Source organism: Vicugna pacos, chromosome 11 (genome assembly GCF_048564905.1).
Source record: "Vicugna pacos chromosome 11, VicPac4, whole genome shotgun sequence".
NCBI classification, from domain to species: Eukaryota; Metazoa; Chordata; class Mammalia; order Artiodactyla; family Camelidae; genus Vicugna; species Vicugna pacos.
Window position 1 is genome coordinate 28,803,385 of NC_132997.1, and position 16,474 is coordinate 28,819,858.

Here is a 16,474-nt window from a genome sequence, read left to right on the forward strand (position 1 = left end):
TGTATGATAAAATGCAATAAATGTTTTATATATCTCTCAAAAATTAATTTGTGTTCTTAAAGCATTCTAAAATTTTTTTAAAGTGTTGTAAATCCAGGTGGCTTTTAACAAGTGTAAATGCCTATTTTGTTATATGCTGCATTTTTATTTTTAATTATGAATTATGACATTTTCACATAATAAAAATAATTTATATCAGAAAAAATCCTCATACTCTAAAAGACAGTTTAAAAATATTTTATTGAAGTATAGTCAGTTTACAATGTTTTGTGAATTTCTGGTGTACAGCACAATGCTTCTATCATATAGGAACATACATACATTCGTTTTCATATTCTTTCTAATTGTAAGTTATTACAAGAAGTTGAATATAGTTCCCAGTATGAACTTGTTGTTTATAAGAGACAGTTGTTTTGATACAGCATAGCACCAGGATAAACAATGTGGGGATATTCAACTCTACTATATTTCCTTAAAAATTAGTGAAAGGAACAGGACATAAAATACGGGCATACCTCCTTTCATTGTGCTTCACTTTACTGTGCTTTGCAGATACTGTGTGTGTGTGTGTGTGTGTGTGTGTGTGTGTGTGTGTGTGTGTGTGTTTACTGGGGAAAAAAATGTATTTCAGTTAATTGGGAAGCTTTGTCAGAACGCTACCCATGAGGAGAAGAGACAATAGCTGCCATTATTCCTGTTGGTTTGCTTTGGAATCCGCTTTGTGTGCAGTCAGCGAACTCTCTCGGCCACCGCTGTCGCGCTGTCCACAGGCTCCTCTGACCGTGGCATGGAGGAGGAAACAATGCTTTGCGCTCTCCTTCCCCTCGGTGTTGACACTTTCCTGCGGCCCGGGCGGCGGTGGCGACCGCGGGCTGTTTGCTGGCTCCTTGGGGCAGTCATTGCTCTCCAGAGAGCCTCCTCTTGGCATCTTCTCCTCTTTGAGATGTTGCTGCTCAAGTCCTGGGGATCAGGGGGGCTGGCGGGGTCCCCAGAGCTCTGCGGCTCAGGTGGGGGCGGGAGAGCGGCACGGGCGCCTTCCGGGGCTCTGAGTGGTGGTGGTGGTGGTCGTGCTCCTTCTTGAGGGATGAGGAGGCGCTGCCGCTGCGCCCCTTCGCGCTGCTCTTCTTACGTTACCCCCCAGGGCTCTTTCAGGTCTTCAGTCCCTTCCAGCTCTTCTCGCCGAGGGTGGACACCAGTAGGGGCCTCACCACCTCCTTCACCTCTATGCAGACCCTCTCCTGGGTCTTGCACTTCTTGATGGGGAGCACGGCCTCCTGCACGGACCGGATAGAAGCCTTTTCACGGCTTTCTTCTTGGCCTCGGCGGTAGAGACCTCCACCACACTGCCCGGCTCTCGCCCCGCATCTTGGGAATGGCCTGCGGGTCGGCCTTGGCTTTTCGCTTCCTGCCAGGGTGTTTAATGACCATGACCTGGGCCGATGTGGTGGCCCCACCCCCTTCAGCCTTGTTTCAGGTGAAGTTTGAAAAAGGCATCCTGACTAGCAGCTTCCAGGGACGCTTCTCCAGGACCCTCTTCACCTGCACGCCCTCTGATGCTGCTGCCCTGGGGTCTTGTGCCGCTCCCTTTGGGGCGTCCCCGACCTTTGCCAGTTCCTGGAGCTTTTTGGAGTACATAATCAACTCCACTTTGGAGCGAAAGGCTTTTCCCTGAGGACTGATCAAATACACATCATACTTCCCAGCGGAGCAGCTAGATTCCCTTTGCTTAAGCTTTCAGGTCCAACCTTCAGGCAGAGCGCGGTTGTCGTACACGGGTCCCCAGTCACGAATGAAGGAGCGCCACTGTTTGGGGGAGGCAGAAGCTTGAGGGATGGTTGGCGCTGAGCCCAATGCTTCCGCGGTCTCTGCATGCCTCTGCTGCTCGCAGAGTGGTGGGCCCGTGGCTGCAGGAGCCCATGCTTGCCCTCTTTGTCTTCTTTCTCCACCTTTTGAAACTTTGAAGGTTTGTCCTTGAGGCCCTGGAGATCCTGTTCTTCTGACTTCTCTCCCCTGAGCCCTAACATTCCAGCTACCATGGAAACTTGTTAGAGCTGGTCTACAAAAGCAAGATGTATTCTGGGGAGTCACATGTCACATCAAAGCAGGAACTGGTGAGTCTGCATTTTTATGGAGCCCGAAAAGAGGTGAGGGGACAGTGGTGACAACGGCAGTGTGACTGAAGAGGGCTGGTACAGAGGTGGTGAGGACAAGTTTCCTCCATTGGAGCGGCAATAATGCTTTACTCAAGAAAGGTCCTGTGGCCACACTAGGCAGGTCTGCAATGCATGTCACTAGAGCAGACTGTGGGGACAACAAACAGGTGTCCCATCACACTCCCTGGACCCGCCAGTCTAGGACTATGCTTTACCCCCTTGCGCTTAAAACACTAGTTACTACAAATATCAAACATTTTCTGTGATTCTCATCTTCTCTTAGATAACTCTGGCAGCCTGGCGACAAACTGCTCTAAGCCAATTAAAAGATTTCCACTGATACTCACTTGTATAAAAGATTATGGTAAGAAAATAAAAGCAAATGTTTCCTAGGCTCTCTGACTGGGATTTTTAAGTCAAAGTCCTAAAAAAGCCCATAAATAAGCCTATTTTCCCTAACTTCCTGGTGGAAATTCAGGAAAGACCTGAAAACTCCAGATCTTGGGTTTTTTTTTTTTTCAAATAAGTATCCAGCATTTTCAAAAGACCCAAGAGGAATGCTTAATCTCGTTAACTGAAATCACTGAGATGCAGATGAAAATTCCAGCCTTGAAACCCAAATTTCTCCTCTAGAGTAACTGCTTATTAACAATGAATTTTACTACCAAGGCTCGAGAATGTTTCGCTTTTGTAGCATAACAAAATGCACCAAACTCGTCAGAGTCCTACAAAGTCTAAGCCACTTAGCCTCACAGGCCAGTAGGTTTGGTTCCATAATCACTAACCACCCCAGATCTGATCCTACCATCTCACAATTTGGGGCACTGATTCTGCACAGCAGAGACACAACATGTGAATGGCTCTGCAGAGCCTTTCCTGTTCCTCGAAAAATAACCAGAAGCACACATCTGCCTGACCGTGGGTCAGGAATATCAATTTTGTGGTGGAGCCCATTTCTGCTGGGACCAATCCGCACACACAACAGAAGCAATGGCCACAGAGGTATATTCCAGACTAAACTTTCACCCCCGTGGATTCACGCTTAGCATAAATGGTCTCCTCTGTAAGAGTAATCTCTAGACTCCTCACAGTGACCTTAAATCTTAAGTGCAAAAACCACAAAAACATTGCCACATCACGTAGGTCACCTGAGTTTCGGTCTGCGTGATTCAGTCAGAACTAAAAAAGAAAATAAACTTTCAGAGACAACTGATAGGAACCACAGCGATGCGATGAACGTGCCCCATCTGGCACTAGTGGCCTTGAGCTGGCTGTACTCCAGGACTATGGAAGCCCGCTACATGCTATGTCCCACCCCACTTATGTAACTGGAAGATCGCCAGTGAAGGGGAGGAAGGCCGCACATATTCTGAGGCCACAGCACCCCCAAAGACCTTGGGGGCGCGCCCCCACCGAAGAGCTTCAGGAGCTGCCGGACACACAGCCCCCTACCCACGGCTCCTGATGGCAACTATAACCGCTTCTTCATGATGAGCTGTGGGACCAGGAACACAATGTCTTGTGCCTTTTGTGGGTGGACAACCTACTTGTTCCTGCTAGATAGGAAAGGAACTCGCTCCCAGTGGGTGCAGGAAGTCCTGGAATGGGCGAGAAGGAGGAGGAAGCAAAGCCCGGAGATGGGGGTGACGGCGCTGGAGCCTTTGCTTCGAACTCGCCCGACCGGAGGCGGACTGCGCACGCGCGCCGGTGGGGGCGACTAGTAACGGGGAGGGGAGCGCGCGAGGGAGGCGGGGAGCGCGCGGCGGAGGCGGGGCGCGCGGCGGAGGGAGAGGGGAAGGCGCGGTCAAAGCAGAAGCCCGGACGCGGGCGCGTGACGGGGCTGCGGGCACGAAGCCCCGCGAAAGGCACGACGCGCGCGCAGCCCGGACAGGCGAAGTCCCGGCGACAGGGGCACCTGTGGGGCTGGGGCCCGGCCGGGGCCGGGATGCGCGCCGAAGGCGGGAGGGAGCGGTGAGCCAGGCGGAGGCAGCCCTGGGAGGCCGCGTGGAGGACAGTCACTCGCAAGTGCGGAAACGAGCCGAGGGGGCAGCCGGCCCCTGAGGGAGGGGAGGGTAGAGAGGAGGGACGCCTCCCGCCAGCCGCGTCGCCCGACCCCGCGGTCCCCTACCGCCCCCTCAGCGAGGGTCCCCTCCCGCGGCCGCGACCGTCCCTCTCACAGCCTCTCCTCCTCCGCTCCGAGCGGCGGCAGCGGCCATTTCCCAAACGGCTTTTACCACAGCCCTGCAGGCGCCGGGACCCGCGCGGCCCCACATACTGCGTATTTTACAGATTGAAGGTTTGTGGCAACTGTCATCAGATGATGGTTAGCTTTTTTTTTTTTTTTAGCAATAAAGTATTTTTAGTTAAGATAATATACTTTTTAAAAAAGACAACGCTATTGCACACTTAATAGACTTCACCATAGTGTAAACATAACATTTCTATGCACGGGGAAACCAAAAACTTCATGTGACTCTTCACTGGGATATTTATTCCCTTTATTGCTGTGGTCTCGAACTGAACCTGCCATACTCTGAGGTCTGCCTGTATACTGTTCATTTGCAGAAGGCAAAATTCAGGCAAGACCTTTCCATTAAAATTTTTCTGCAGAAACAAAATTCTTGCCTTGTGAAATTTCTCTTTTCCTGAGATTAGCAAGTTAATTTAGGAATTTTAAGTGTTTTACTGAAACCTGTGGAGGAATAGTTTGCAACTTTTCATGACGTTGTATCATCTCTGAAAACTTGGGTGATAATCTACATGAAAATGAGACCTTGTTTATATTATACATTCCGAAAGATTTCATTTCTGATTCCTGAATTTGGGATGCTATCAAAAGAACTGAAAAACCTGGTCATGGAAACTGGACTCTGTTATTTTGTGACAAATTATCTTTTCATGCGTTAATTACACACAAATTCATCAACACTTCCCTCTCATTAATTTATTCATTTATTTTCATCAGTATGGACTCATTGATACGTATTTTCTACTTTGGGTTATAATCCAATACCGCTCTCTTCTGTCGCTCAGAGTGTTCTAGTTTTGGCCATTGGGAGCTCTTTCAGTTAGCTCCTGTGCCCCTTTGGGATAACTCTCTCAATGTCGTATGGATTTTTGTTGTTGTTATTTGTTTCAGTTTAATGGGGGTTTTTGGTTTGTTTTCTGTTTTTGTTTTTAGCACTTCCTTACATTCTGGCAAGATGAGATGCAGTGGGTTCATCTTGCATGTTTCCTGCCTCAGTCCTGGAATCAATAGAAGCCTTAGTTCCTCTTACTGAAGAATGGCATTAGAAACCAAGATCTGGATGCCAGGTGTGTGGACCACTGAGGTGGGCCAACTGTTTTTCAAAAACCATTGTCACTCTGCTCTGACATAAACTTTCTACTACTAGAAGCGAACTGTTCTCTCTGCATTTCCTGGTGTTGAACTTAGCTTTCTCATCTGTATCTTTCTGACCTCCAATCCCCATCCATCAAATGCTCTGTTGGTTGTCATTTCTTGCATGAGTCCCTCAGCGAGGCATCACCTTTCTATTTTCTGATCTGCCAGAGCACGCTGCCTTCCCGTGGCACGTGGTGCATGTTTTAGTTCAGAGCTTTTCTGCTTGTGTCTTCATTTTCCTCCTACATTCTAAGTCTAGAGAGCAGGTCACTGTCTCCAAGTGCTGACTCTCCTCAAATTCCTAGCAGAGTGACTATGGCTCATGCCTCAAGGCTGTTTTGGAAGTTGAAAATGTATCACCACCCTGGAGAGACCTGTCACAGGGGATTGAAAAAGCTTCCAGATGCTGTAGTCTTCCTGGAACTGATGTAAACCACTAGCCCAAGCACGAAGTCAGGAGGTATTTTCGTTTCAATTTGTTTCTCTTATATTCTGTAAGAATGCATGTCAACTGAGACTAAATTACGTAATAGGGAACTTAATTTAGGAGGTATCAGTTGAAGTTGGAAATAAGATTTATTGCTGTAAATTCCCTTGAATAATCTGGTGTGTTGATTACTTTTTTCAGACTCTGTCATTAATAACTATGTCAAACAGTTTAAATTGTGGTTAAAAAACACATAACAAAATTTACCATTTTGCCCGTTTTTAAGTGTACACTTAAGTGGCATTAAGTACTTGGCATTGTTGTGCAGCCATCTCCACTATCAATTTCCAGAACTTATCCATCAGCCCAAACTCATATTCTGTGACCTCCTTTCTGCTTTGTGTACCTATGTATTCTATAAGTGGGATCATACATTAATTGTCCTTTTGTATTTGGATAATTTTCTAAAGAACTGTCATTTCACATAACAACTGGCAGCCTTTGAGGCAGAATGTTTGCTAAATCTTGTGACTCTCTTGGCTTTGAGGCCATGTTGCCTGATGCAGCCTTCTGGGTAAGAGACCAGATAAACTTGGAGGGCTTAAGAATGTAGGGGCACTCCCCTGAATCTATAAACAGCCAGAATTTGTCATGTTTCTCTTAGGCCTCTAACAGGCCTCAGTCTGTTTCTGAGGGATAGTTGTGGGCATATAATGCCTTCTGAACTTCTAAAACTTACCTGTTTTTTCTCAATTGCTAAACATTATCCCTGTTTCTTTTTGAATCCATTCTAAAGTTCCCAGTGTAAAAGTACCAGTCAATATATTTGATTTCATAATAATAGTTGACATTTGTTAAGCACTTACTGTGTGTTCAGGCAGGCTAGCATTTTATATATAATTCATCAGTTATTGGCCATTAAAGGTCCTTGGAATAGCTGTTACTCATGTCTTGCCGGCAAGATTAGAGAGATTAAGTAATCTTCCCAAGGCCACAATGCTATGTAAGCAGTGAAAGCAGAATTACCATTTAAGTATGATTCCACGGCTGGAGGTTTTAAGCATCAAGGTATGCTATCTCTCACAAATTCCCCTATTCACGTTTTATTGCCAAAATGAGCTTAGGAAGATGAAAGGAATTGTTTCAGTTATCCATGGTTATCCATTTGAGGATAACAAAACACCCCAAAACCTAGTGGTCTAAAACAACAATGTATTACTTTCTCTAACCCTGCCAGCTGATCAGGAGGCTCTTCTGTTTCACACAATCATGGATTTGCTAGAAGACCCCGAAAAAGCCTCGCACTCGGGGCTGGCAGCTGGTGCTGGTTCCTGACGGGGCCGTCAGCTGGGGCTTTTGACTTGAGGCCTAGTTCTTTCCTACTTGGGCCCCCCCGGATGGCTGCTTGGGCTCCCTCATGGCATGATGATGGGTTCTAAGGAACATTCTGAGAAGACAAGCCTATCAAGCCTCCACTTGGGATATACTTGCTAATGGCCCGTCAGCCAAAGTTAGTCTCGTGGCCAAGCCCTGGCTCAGTGTGGGAGACTCTACAAGGACGTGAATCTTGGGGGGTGTGGTTTATTGGGGTCCCCCATGGGCATTCTGTGATAATATTTTGTTTGGCTGAAAAGCTTCCTCCTTCTTCTCTCAAGCTACTAGTAAAGATCCTCAATCAGAACTTCATATTTTGTTTCTGGCTCTTTGAGTATGTTTATACCTGAAACTTTGGTCATTTTCAGGCTGTTGAACTAATCAATAATTGGCTAGTTAAGTTACTAATTTACTAGTTCCTGCTTTCAAGGTGTTTTTGTCTAGTGAGAAAGAGAAGTGAATAGATACTTACCACACACTGAAGTTAGCCAGGAAAGGGGCCATCCAGAATGCCAGTGGACCCCTGGGAATTCTTGCATCTAAGCTCCAATTGCCCTTGCTCGGATCACAAGGACTGAGTAATCTGGTTCCCGACTGCTCTTCTTCTTCCTCCTTGGTCACATCTCTATCTCCAGGCAAAAAAGTTTCTTAAAGTTCCTCAAACACCAGGCCTTCCTGGACACCTCATGTCCTTCCTGATGAGAAAGTCTTTCCTGCTTGCCTTCAGGCCTGGCATTCGGCAGATGCACTCAGCCTGGCTGATCCCTTAGGAGTTGGCTCAGGGCTCAGCCCTCTGGGAACCCCTCCCAGTGCTCCCTGCTGGGTTAGGTGCTTCCAGACACCCTGAGCTCTCCTCTGTCATAGCAGCTTCACCATGGAATAGAAACGATCAGTTTACAGGCTACACATCTCCTCCTCTGGAGTGTGGCTTCCTAGCAGACAGGGACTATAGATTGTGATCATTATTTTAAGTTGTGGTTAAAATACACGTAGCAAAATTTACCATTTGGGGCTTTTTCAAGTGTACATTGACATTAAGTACATTGACAATGTTGTACAACCATCCCCACTGTCCATTTCCAGAATTTACTCATCAATCCAAACTGACACTCTGTACCCATTACACAGTAACACCCCATTTCCCCTCCCCCGTGCCAGTCACCCTGCCCCGGAACCTCTAGTCTACTTTCTGTGTCTGTGACTTGGCCTTTTCTGTAAGTGGAATTGTACATTCTTTCTCCCGTCTATCTGGCTTAGTTCATATAGCATAATGTCTTCAAGGTTCATTCTTACTGTAGCACGTGTCAGACTTTCCTTCCCCTTTAAGGAATACACACATTCCATTGTATGGATTATACAGCTTGTGAATTTTTACATTCTTAGGCTTGGCAAACAGTCAGTGTTTCTTGAAAGAACAAATAAATACATGACACATGCTTGAGAGGCTGTGGTGTGCCTGAGTTAGTTGAAGTCATTTAAGTGATTGCCCAGGAAGACACCAGTTGCCAACATAAACTTTCAATGTAAACATAAGTAAAATATAAACATAAACATAAATAAAAATAAAAATTTTCACAGAAGAGAAAATTCAACATTTCCCCCCGAGTGTCATCAGTAGCATTGAAGAAATCCTGTTATTGAAAGCCGATCTCAAAATCAAAGCAAAATCTCCAAGATTTTTCCTTCAATGCCTGGGCTCAAATCCAGCCTGCAGAGGAAACTCGGCAGGAGATGCTCTCTCCTCCATCTACAGCACTTCCCCTTTGCATCTCCCCTCGCTGGAACCACAGCTCACACCCCCACCTTGTACAGCCCTTTCCATTCCAGCAGTCAGACTGGTGATGGCTGCCTATTGGCACGCGGCACCAATCCTTTTATGTGCTTTTGTTCTTAGAGTCCTTTCGGGGTTGGCTCAGGGTGGTGATATAACCTTTGTCTTTAACTTTGTTGCAGTAAAGAGGGGCACAAGAGCATGGCCATGTCCCAGGTCTCAGGTGAGTCCCTGGGATGTGCCCCACCGAGTGAGGGTCCTTGGCTTCTCGCAGGAAAGAATTTAAGAACGAGCCATACTAGAGTGAAGGTAGATGTATTCAGAGAAATACACATTCCATAGACAGACTGCAGCCATCTCAGAAGGCAGGAGAGAGAGAGAGGGGGAGGGAGAGAGGGAAAGGTGCACCAGGCCTTGGGTGCAGCAGCTCAGGGCTGGGGTGGGGGAGTGGAGGCTAGGGGGAGGGGAGGGGAGTGGTGGGTGGTTAGTTTTTACTGGCTCTGTAGTTTCATATGCTAACAAGTGGGAGGACTATTCCAACATTTTGAGGAAGGGGCAGGGATATCCTGGAATTGGGCCGCTGCTCACTTTTTGACCTATGGCCAGCCTCGGAATCATCATGGCGTCTATGGGAGTGCCAGTTAACATGCTAATATTACCTGTTATCATATAATGAAGCTCAAGTTCCACTGGAAGTCACATTTTCCACATCTTGGGCCACAAGATCTTGGGAGGTGACTCTTCTGTCATCTTGGGCCTACTTGAGTTTTAACCAGTTTCTATCCTATCTTCAACTGCTGTGTTATTCCTTTAATGGTTGTGCCCTGCCCACTTCACTCTTGTCTCACTTTGGTGTAAAGTGTCTTATCTTTTTTCAAAAATATCCCTTTTTCAGATGCATGCACCCCAATGTTCATAGCATCTCTATTTACAATGGCCAAGACATGGAAGCAACCTAAATGTCCATCGACAGATGACTGGATAAAGAAGTTGTGGTATATATATATTGGAATATTATGTAGCCCTTAAAAAACCCAAAATAATGCCATTTGTAGCAACATGGATGGACCTGGAGATTGTCATACTAAGTCAAGTAAGTGAGAAAGAGAAAGAAAAGAAAAATACCATGATAACACTTATATGTAGAATCTTAAAAAAAAAAGACACAAATGATCTTATTTACTAAACAGAGACAAACTCCCTGACATAGAAAAAAACTTATAGCTACCAGGGCAGAAAGGGGGTGGGGAGGGATAAATTGGGAATTCAGGATTTGCAGATACTAGCTACCATATATAAAATAGATGAATAACAAAGTCCTTCTATATAGCACACGGAACTATATTCAATAACTTGTAATGGCATATGGTGAAAAAAAATATGAAAAGAAATATATATATATATATGTATAAATGAATCACTATGCTGTACACCAGAAATTAACACAACATTGTAAACTGACTATACTTAAATAAAAAAACTTTTTTTAAAAATAAAAAAATCCTTCTTTGAAAGATGGTCATTACCTCTTTACCCTAAGTCTTGGATCCATCAATGAAATCATGAGTTCTGGATCTGGTATCAGTACCTGTTCTCAGGCACTTCAGGAATTTTGACATTTTATTTAGTAGACAGTTTACTGTTTCTGTGCATCATGATTGCAAAGGAATTGTTTTCCACATAGCAAAGGTACTCTCAGTCAAAAGGCTGGGATATGATTTCAAAACCTGCCTCGAGGCAGGTTGTGAATTTCTTGAAAGGACCAACTCTGGATGGACACTGCAGTCACCTGGGCCTCCTCAGATGTCAGATGGAAAGATGGAGCAGTGCCCATGAGCCCTGACTCTAGATTTTGGGCAGCAGCCCCTCAGATTTTATAGGGAGAGCCTGCTGACCCAAGAACTCACTTAGCCTGGTGAATTTTGGTTATGGGATGCTGAACATCCATATGTTGGACTTCTGTATGTTGTGCAAATCAACATTTGATATCTGAGGACTGAATTCTGACAAATGCCTACAAGCTCAAGGAGATTAAAAAAACAACAATTTACCATGTACCAGGCACTGCTAATCACCAGCATATATTTACTTATTTAGTTCTCCCAATGACCGCATGAGGTAGGGACACAAATGATTTTCCTTTTTCGGCAGGCTACATATTGAGGTTCTCTTCAGCTTCTATTTCCTCAGCAATAGGTTTAAATCCAGTCTTCCTTACTAGAAGAATGGGCACACATTGCATAGTTGCATCCCTCAACTCCGGGACAATGCTCCAAGGAGCCCGACTCAGTGTCACATGTGAGCATGGGCTGTTGAGAGATAAAAACTTAACGGTTCACATAAATAGGGCTTGGTCTTTATGAAACCCAACTTGGGTCCACTCGCCCACGTGCAGTAAATGTACTGATGCTGGGTTGTGGTGAAGGAAAGTACATTTATTGCAGGGCACCAAGAAAAGAGAAAGGGCAGCTCATACTCAAAACCCGAAATCCCTGATGGCATTCAGGGAAGGGGTTTTAAAGGCAGTGTGAGGCTGTAGGGTGTGTGATCAGCTTGTGCACAATTCTCAGATTGACTGGCATCACGGTAAAGTTTCAAGCATCGTCAACCTGGTTTCAGCCAATCTATGGTCTACGTGCTTGTTGTCAGCATTTTCATCTGGTTAGGTTCTGCTTTCTGGAAAAACAACATAGGAGTGTGTGTCAGGCCTTTACCTGTATCTTTCAGGGAACTGGGAGTTCAGTGGTTCTGCTATGTGGCGGATTTATAGTCTGAATTGTTAACCAATTTCCCGGCCCAACAGCTGTTCTTTGTTTCTACATCTTCACATTTCCTAATCACTAACTTTTGAGCCAGCCTTTGAGACTTAGGGCAGACCTGGGAGACTGAAGCAAAGGCCTTTTACTTCGAAGGACAGGGACATAGGAGCTTGTAAATGGTTTCAGGCTCCCCTTTTCTTTGCTACTTCTCAGTCTTGAGGGGAACAAGCTCAGGAGAAGAAAGGGAGTAAAGTTTTGGAGAGAGGTTAATTATAAATTCTGCAGAGGAGGTTGGTTTTAGGGGGGCTTTGTTTCAGTCCTTAGCTGATAGTTAACACATACACACACACACACATGCAGTTGATGCTTAGTGGCCAAGCATAAGTAGAGGGCAGACTTCCGGCACACCACACACACACACACACACACACACACACACACACACACACACACACACACATGCAGTTGATGCTTAGTGGCCAAGCATAAGTAGAGGGCAGACTTCCGGCAATAAATAATAGAGAGAAAGAGTGGCTGTGGGGAAATAGAACTCCTACCAGCCTCTACAATGGGTGGAAGGAGAAAGGAGTGTGTTAGAAGTCAAGATGCCTGGATTAGAGGCATGTTGAGGGACTGGTAGGCTTTCTATTATTTGTTTGTTTGTTTTTCATTTCCCTTTCTGACTGCTTTGTTTGGATCATTGAGCAGCATTTTTTGAATGTTCCTGCTAAAAATCAAGATGGCTAGTGAATAATCAGCTGGGGATCAGAAACAACATTATAAGTAGTTTGCATAGCTACTTATTTGTGGCCAAAAGCAGATCAGTGGTTGCTGGAGTGGGGCAGAGAGGAGCAGGAGGGTGGGTTACAAAGAGGTATGGGGGCAGGGGGGAGGGGGGTGATGTCAGCCTTACAGCGAGGTAAGTGGTTCCTCTTTTCTTTTCCCTTTCAGAAACAGCTATTAGACGTCCCAACTCTGCACCCAACACTAAGGGATCCAGGATTCTAGCTGACCTGTGCATCAAAGAATAAACAAGAGCTTGGTAAGGACTAGGGATCCAAGGAAATTGGGGGACTCACTCCACACACACACACTCAGAAATAATCCTGGAGAGTGCAAAGTGAGCAGATACCCACCTGCGAGAAGGAATATGTCCAGCCTAACCTAGGGGAGAGTACAGGCCAGGTTACACACACAGAAGAGGGAGGAACTCACCAGAACTGCCCCATCGCCAGGGCAACGCTGCAGCAGGTCTGAGCTGTCTGAAGTGGCAGCAGCCAGAGACCTCTCCCACAGAGAAGATGGAATGCGAAAGTGCCGAGTGACTTCCCAGCTACCCTGCTTGTGTGGGTCAGAAGCATCCTGATTTCTGAGGAGGGCCCTCCATAACCGGATTGAGGGAAGAAGAAAGGGAAGAAAAGAGATGATAAGAATATCAAAGGGCATTAAAGAAACAGGTCTTCCGCTGTCTGCTTCAGGACGTCACAGGAAGTTAAGATCTTAGGATCTCTCCACCCGCCGGGGGCACGACCAGAGCCCCGAGTGCTAAGCACACACCGCCCACCATCCTGCTCCGGGTTTCCAGCGCGTGCTGCCGAGTGCATTAGCAAGACCAAGTTCAGGTAGACAGGGAGCATGCTCAGAAAACAGGCTGCTGTCTGTGGGCAAGACCACAAATGTGAACTGTAGCACCACCTTCTGGAATACAAAAGAAAGTTTTTTTTAAAAGTCAGCCTTGTTTAGCTGTAAAAACCAAGGAAGACATTAAAGCTTAGTTAAGGAGGCGCCTGCTACTTCAAATGTGAAAGCAGAAGGGCATACTTACAAACAATATGAAAAATCAAATACATATGGTATCACAAGAAGAAAAGGATAATTCCCCAGGAACTGAACCCAAAGGCATGGGATATTGCGATCTAACTGGTAAAATAGCTGTTACGAAGAAATTCCACAAGCTACAAGAAAACTCAGAATGAGAATTCAATGAAATAAGGAATAAAATTAATAAGCAGAAGGAGTTGTTTACCAAAGAGATTGAATTATAAAGAAAAAACGAGGCAAAAATTCTGGAGCCAAATAATTCAATGAATTAGAAGAAAAATGCAACACAGAGCATATGCAGCAAGGCAGATCAGATGGACAATGAATAGGTGACTTGGAGGATAGGAATATAGAAAGAGTACAGTTAGGAGAGGAACTAAGATTTTAAGAGTGAAGAAATCCTATGAGAGCTATTGGTTTTCATCAGAAAGGCAAATAGCCGTATAATTGGGATTCCAGAAAAGAGAGGGAGAAGATAGTTTGTGTAAAGAAATAATAGCTGAGGACTTCACAAACTTAGGGAAAAACTTGGGTATACAAGTCCACAAAGCGACTAGAGCAGCTATAAAATTAAGAGAAATTAAATAGACATTTTTCCATAGAAGACAAGAAAATATGCTCATCACTGATCATCAGGAAAATGCAAATCAAAATCATGATGAGGTATCACCTCACACCTGTTGTAATGTTGATCATCCAGAAGTCAAAAGATACTAATTGTTGGTGAGGATGTTGAGAAAAGGAAACCCTAGTATACAGTGATGGGGATATATTTGGTTTAGGCACTGCAGAAAACAATGTGGCTGTTCCTCAAAAAATTTAAAACAGATTTACTATGTTATTCAGAAATTCCACTTCTGGGTCTATACCCAACAAAATGAAAACAGGATATTGAAGAATTATCTGCACACGCATGTTTATTGCAGCATTATTCACAATAGCCGGTATACAGAAACAACCTAAGCGCCCAGCACCAAGTGAATGAAGAAGGAAGATCTGTACACACACACCAGAATATTATTCAGTCCTGAGAAAGACTTCCTATCGTTTGAAACATGAATGGACCTTGAGGACATTATTTATGCTAAGTGAAATAAGTCAGAGAAAGACAGTTACTGTGTGATTTCACTTATATGTGGAATCTAAAAAAGCCAACTTGGACGGCAACCCTTCCGTACCTGAGGGTCCGGCATTGGCGCAGCGAGGCGGGCGGGCTCCGCGCGTCTCTGTGGGTTTGCGCTCCGGGCGGGGAGTGGACGTGCGTGAAGGACGCACGGGTTTTGTGATGGAGATGATGCACTGTATTCCCTGAGGCAGGAGCCCCGTTGACTCTGCCTCTAGGGGCTGGAGTGAAGTGTGATGAGCTTCAACTCCAAAGTGCTGAGGTGGTCTCAGGTGGCCGCGGACTTCCGCAGGAAGACGCCCAGACTGAGCGCCCTAGTTGGCTGTGAGAGACCTGGGGTCAGTCCATCCGGCCCCTCCCACCCGGCAAAATCGTGTGCACCGGCTTCCCGGAGCTGCGAGATTCTAGATGGCGCCGAGCCCGATCGCTGGGACCGGACGTGAACTCAGTTCTAGAACATTCGCTGCTGATCTTGGCAACTTGGAGCTGCCTGCTGCTGAGGTCATTGGTCCCGGGAAGGCAGGACTCCCACCAGGGGGTGTCATGAAGGGCCTACTGAAATAGGAGGCGGTACTGTCACCTGCACACTTGGGCCCCCAGGTGTGGCGGGAAGCCCCATAAAAAGACCAGCAGGACCCCTAGGCAGGGCCGCTGGTCTCCTCTTAGCATGGTCCGGTTCCCTGGCCCAGGGGCCCTGTCTCACTTCTTGCCTCTAAAGCGGCTAACTTACACCTGGAATTCTATTGGTTCCCTGAGGTCACTTCTGATTGGTTATTTCCTTCACTCCTGATTGGTTACTACTCTCACTTCTGATTGGTTATTACTCTCACTTCTGATTGGTCCACTTCCCTAACTTCTGATTGGTCCATTTGTAATACTTCATTTACATGGGGCTCACTCCTGATTGGACTATTTCTACAAAGCTTGTTCTTGGTTGGTCAACTTCTGTTGTACTTTATTTGCATATGACGTTGCAAAGTGTAAAATTGGCAGTCTATAAAAGGCCTGTGTAAACCAACAGATGGGGTCCAAAGCTTGAAGTGTTAACTCCTTGGGGCCCGCTGGTGTAATAAACCTGAGTTCTCTAACTTTCTGAGTGCTGCTTGGTCTCTCGCCCGCATCCAGGTTGCTGTCACAGCTGAGCTGTAACACGGAGCTGTTAAAACATTTTTTTTGCAACACTGGGCTTGGCTACTTGCCGTGATGAGCAAGGAGAAGCTGGGTGGTGGTTGAACAACGTGGTGAGGAAGGACTCTGTGTGGAAAACTCCAGAACCATAGAAGAATTAGATCCCTATGGATTCTTCAGGAACTCGTGAAGGAAGTTTCCTCCTTGCATGAGGTAAGGAACCCTGAGCAGCTGATGGTTAGATGGAGGACAAGTGAAGTGAGAAACTGGTAGCAAAAGAACTAATAAGAATAAAAAAATTCAAAGAAAAAAATTAGAAAGCCATCTTATAAAAACACAGTTAAATGGTTTTTATTGAGGGATTGTGAGGAATAGGATAGATGTTTAAAAGAATAAACTTGCAACTAGTAGAAATAAATCCTACAATTCTAATGGTCAATATAGACAAGAATACTGTCTTATAATCATCAAACTTGCTAAGAGACTGTATCTTAATTATTCCAGCCACTAAAATGATAATTATGTGATGTGAT

At 45.5% G+C, this 16,474-nt stretch overlaps 2 long non-coding RNA genes and 1 pseudogene across 5 annotated transcripts; 1 reads left to right on the plus strand and 2 right to left on the minus strand.

Annotated features, from left to right (window-relative positions):
- Nucleotides 1-656: 656 nt before the first annotated feature.
- LOC102540954 (methyl-CpG-binding protein 2 pseudogene) lies at nucleotides 657-2,128 on the minus strand (annotated as a pseudogene).
- A 1,822-nt stretch (nucleotides 2,129-3,950) lies between these two features.
- Nucleotides 3,951-15,901, plus strand: LOC140699242 (uncharacterized). 3 transcript variants are annotated; one of them, XR_012077268.1, is made up of 6 exons: nucleotides 3,951-4,449; nucleotides 5,335-5,468; nucleotides 5,847-5,998; nucleotides 9,293-9,333; nucleotides 10,006-10,203; nucleotides 12,821-15,901. It is a non-coding gene; the product is annotated as an uncharacterized lncRNA (long non-coding RNA). The 3 variants fall into 3 exon arrangements; XR_012077270.1 differs by lacking the exon at nucleotides 9,293-9,333 and having other exon boundaries at nucleotides 5,844-5,998; XR_012077269.1 differs by lacking the exon at nucleotides 9,293-9,333.
- Nucleotides 11,455-14,958, minus strand: LOC140699241 (uncharacterized). Of its 2 annotated transcripts, none has more exons than XR_012077267.1 (4): nucleotides 14,869-14,958; nucleotides 13,085-13,238; nucleotides 12,783-12,882; nucleotides 11,455-11,786 (listed from the first exon to the last, which is right to left on the minus strand). It is a non-coding gene; the product is annotated as an uncharacterized lncRNA (long non-coding RNA). The 2 variants fall into 2 exon arrangements; XR_012077266.1 differs by having other exon boundaries at nucleotides 13,085-13,250; nucleotides 14,869-14,955.
- Nucleotides 15,902-16,474: the final 573 nt, after the last annotated feature.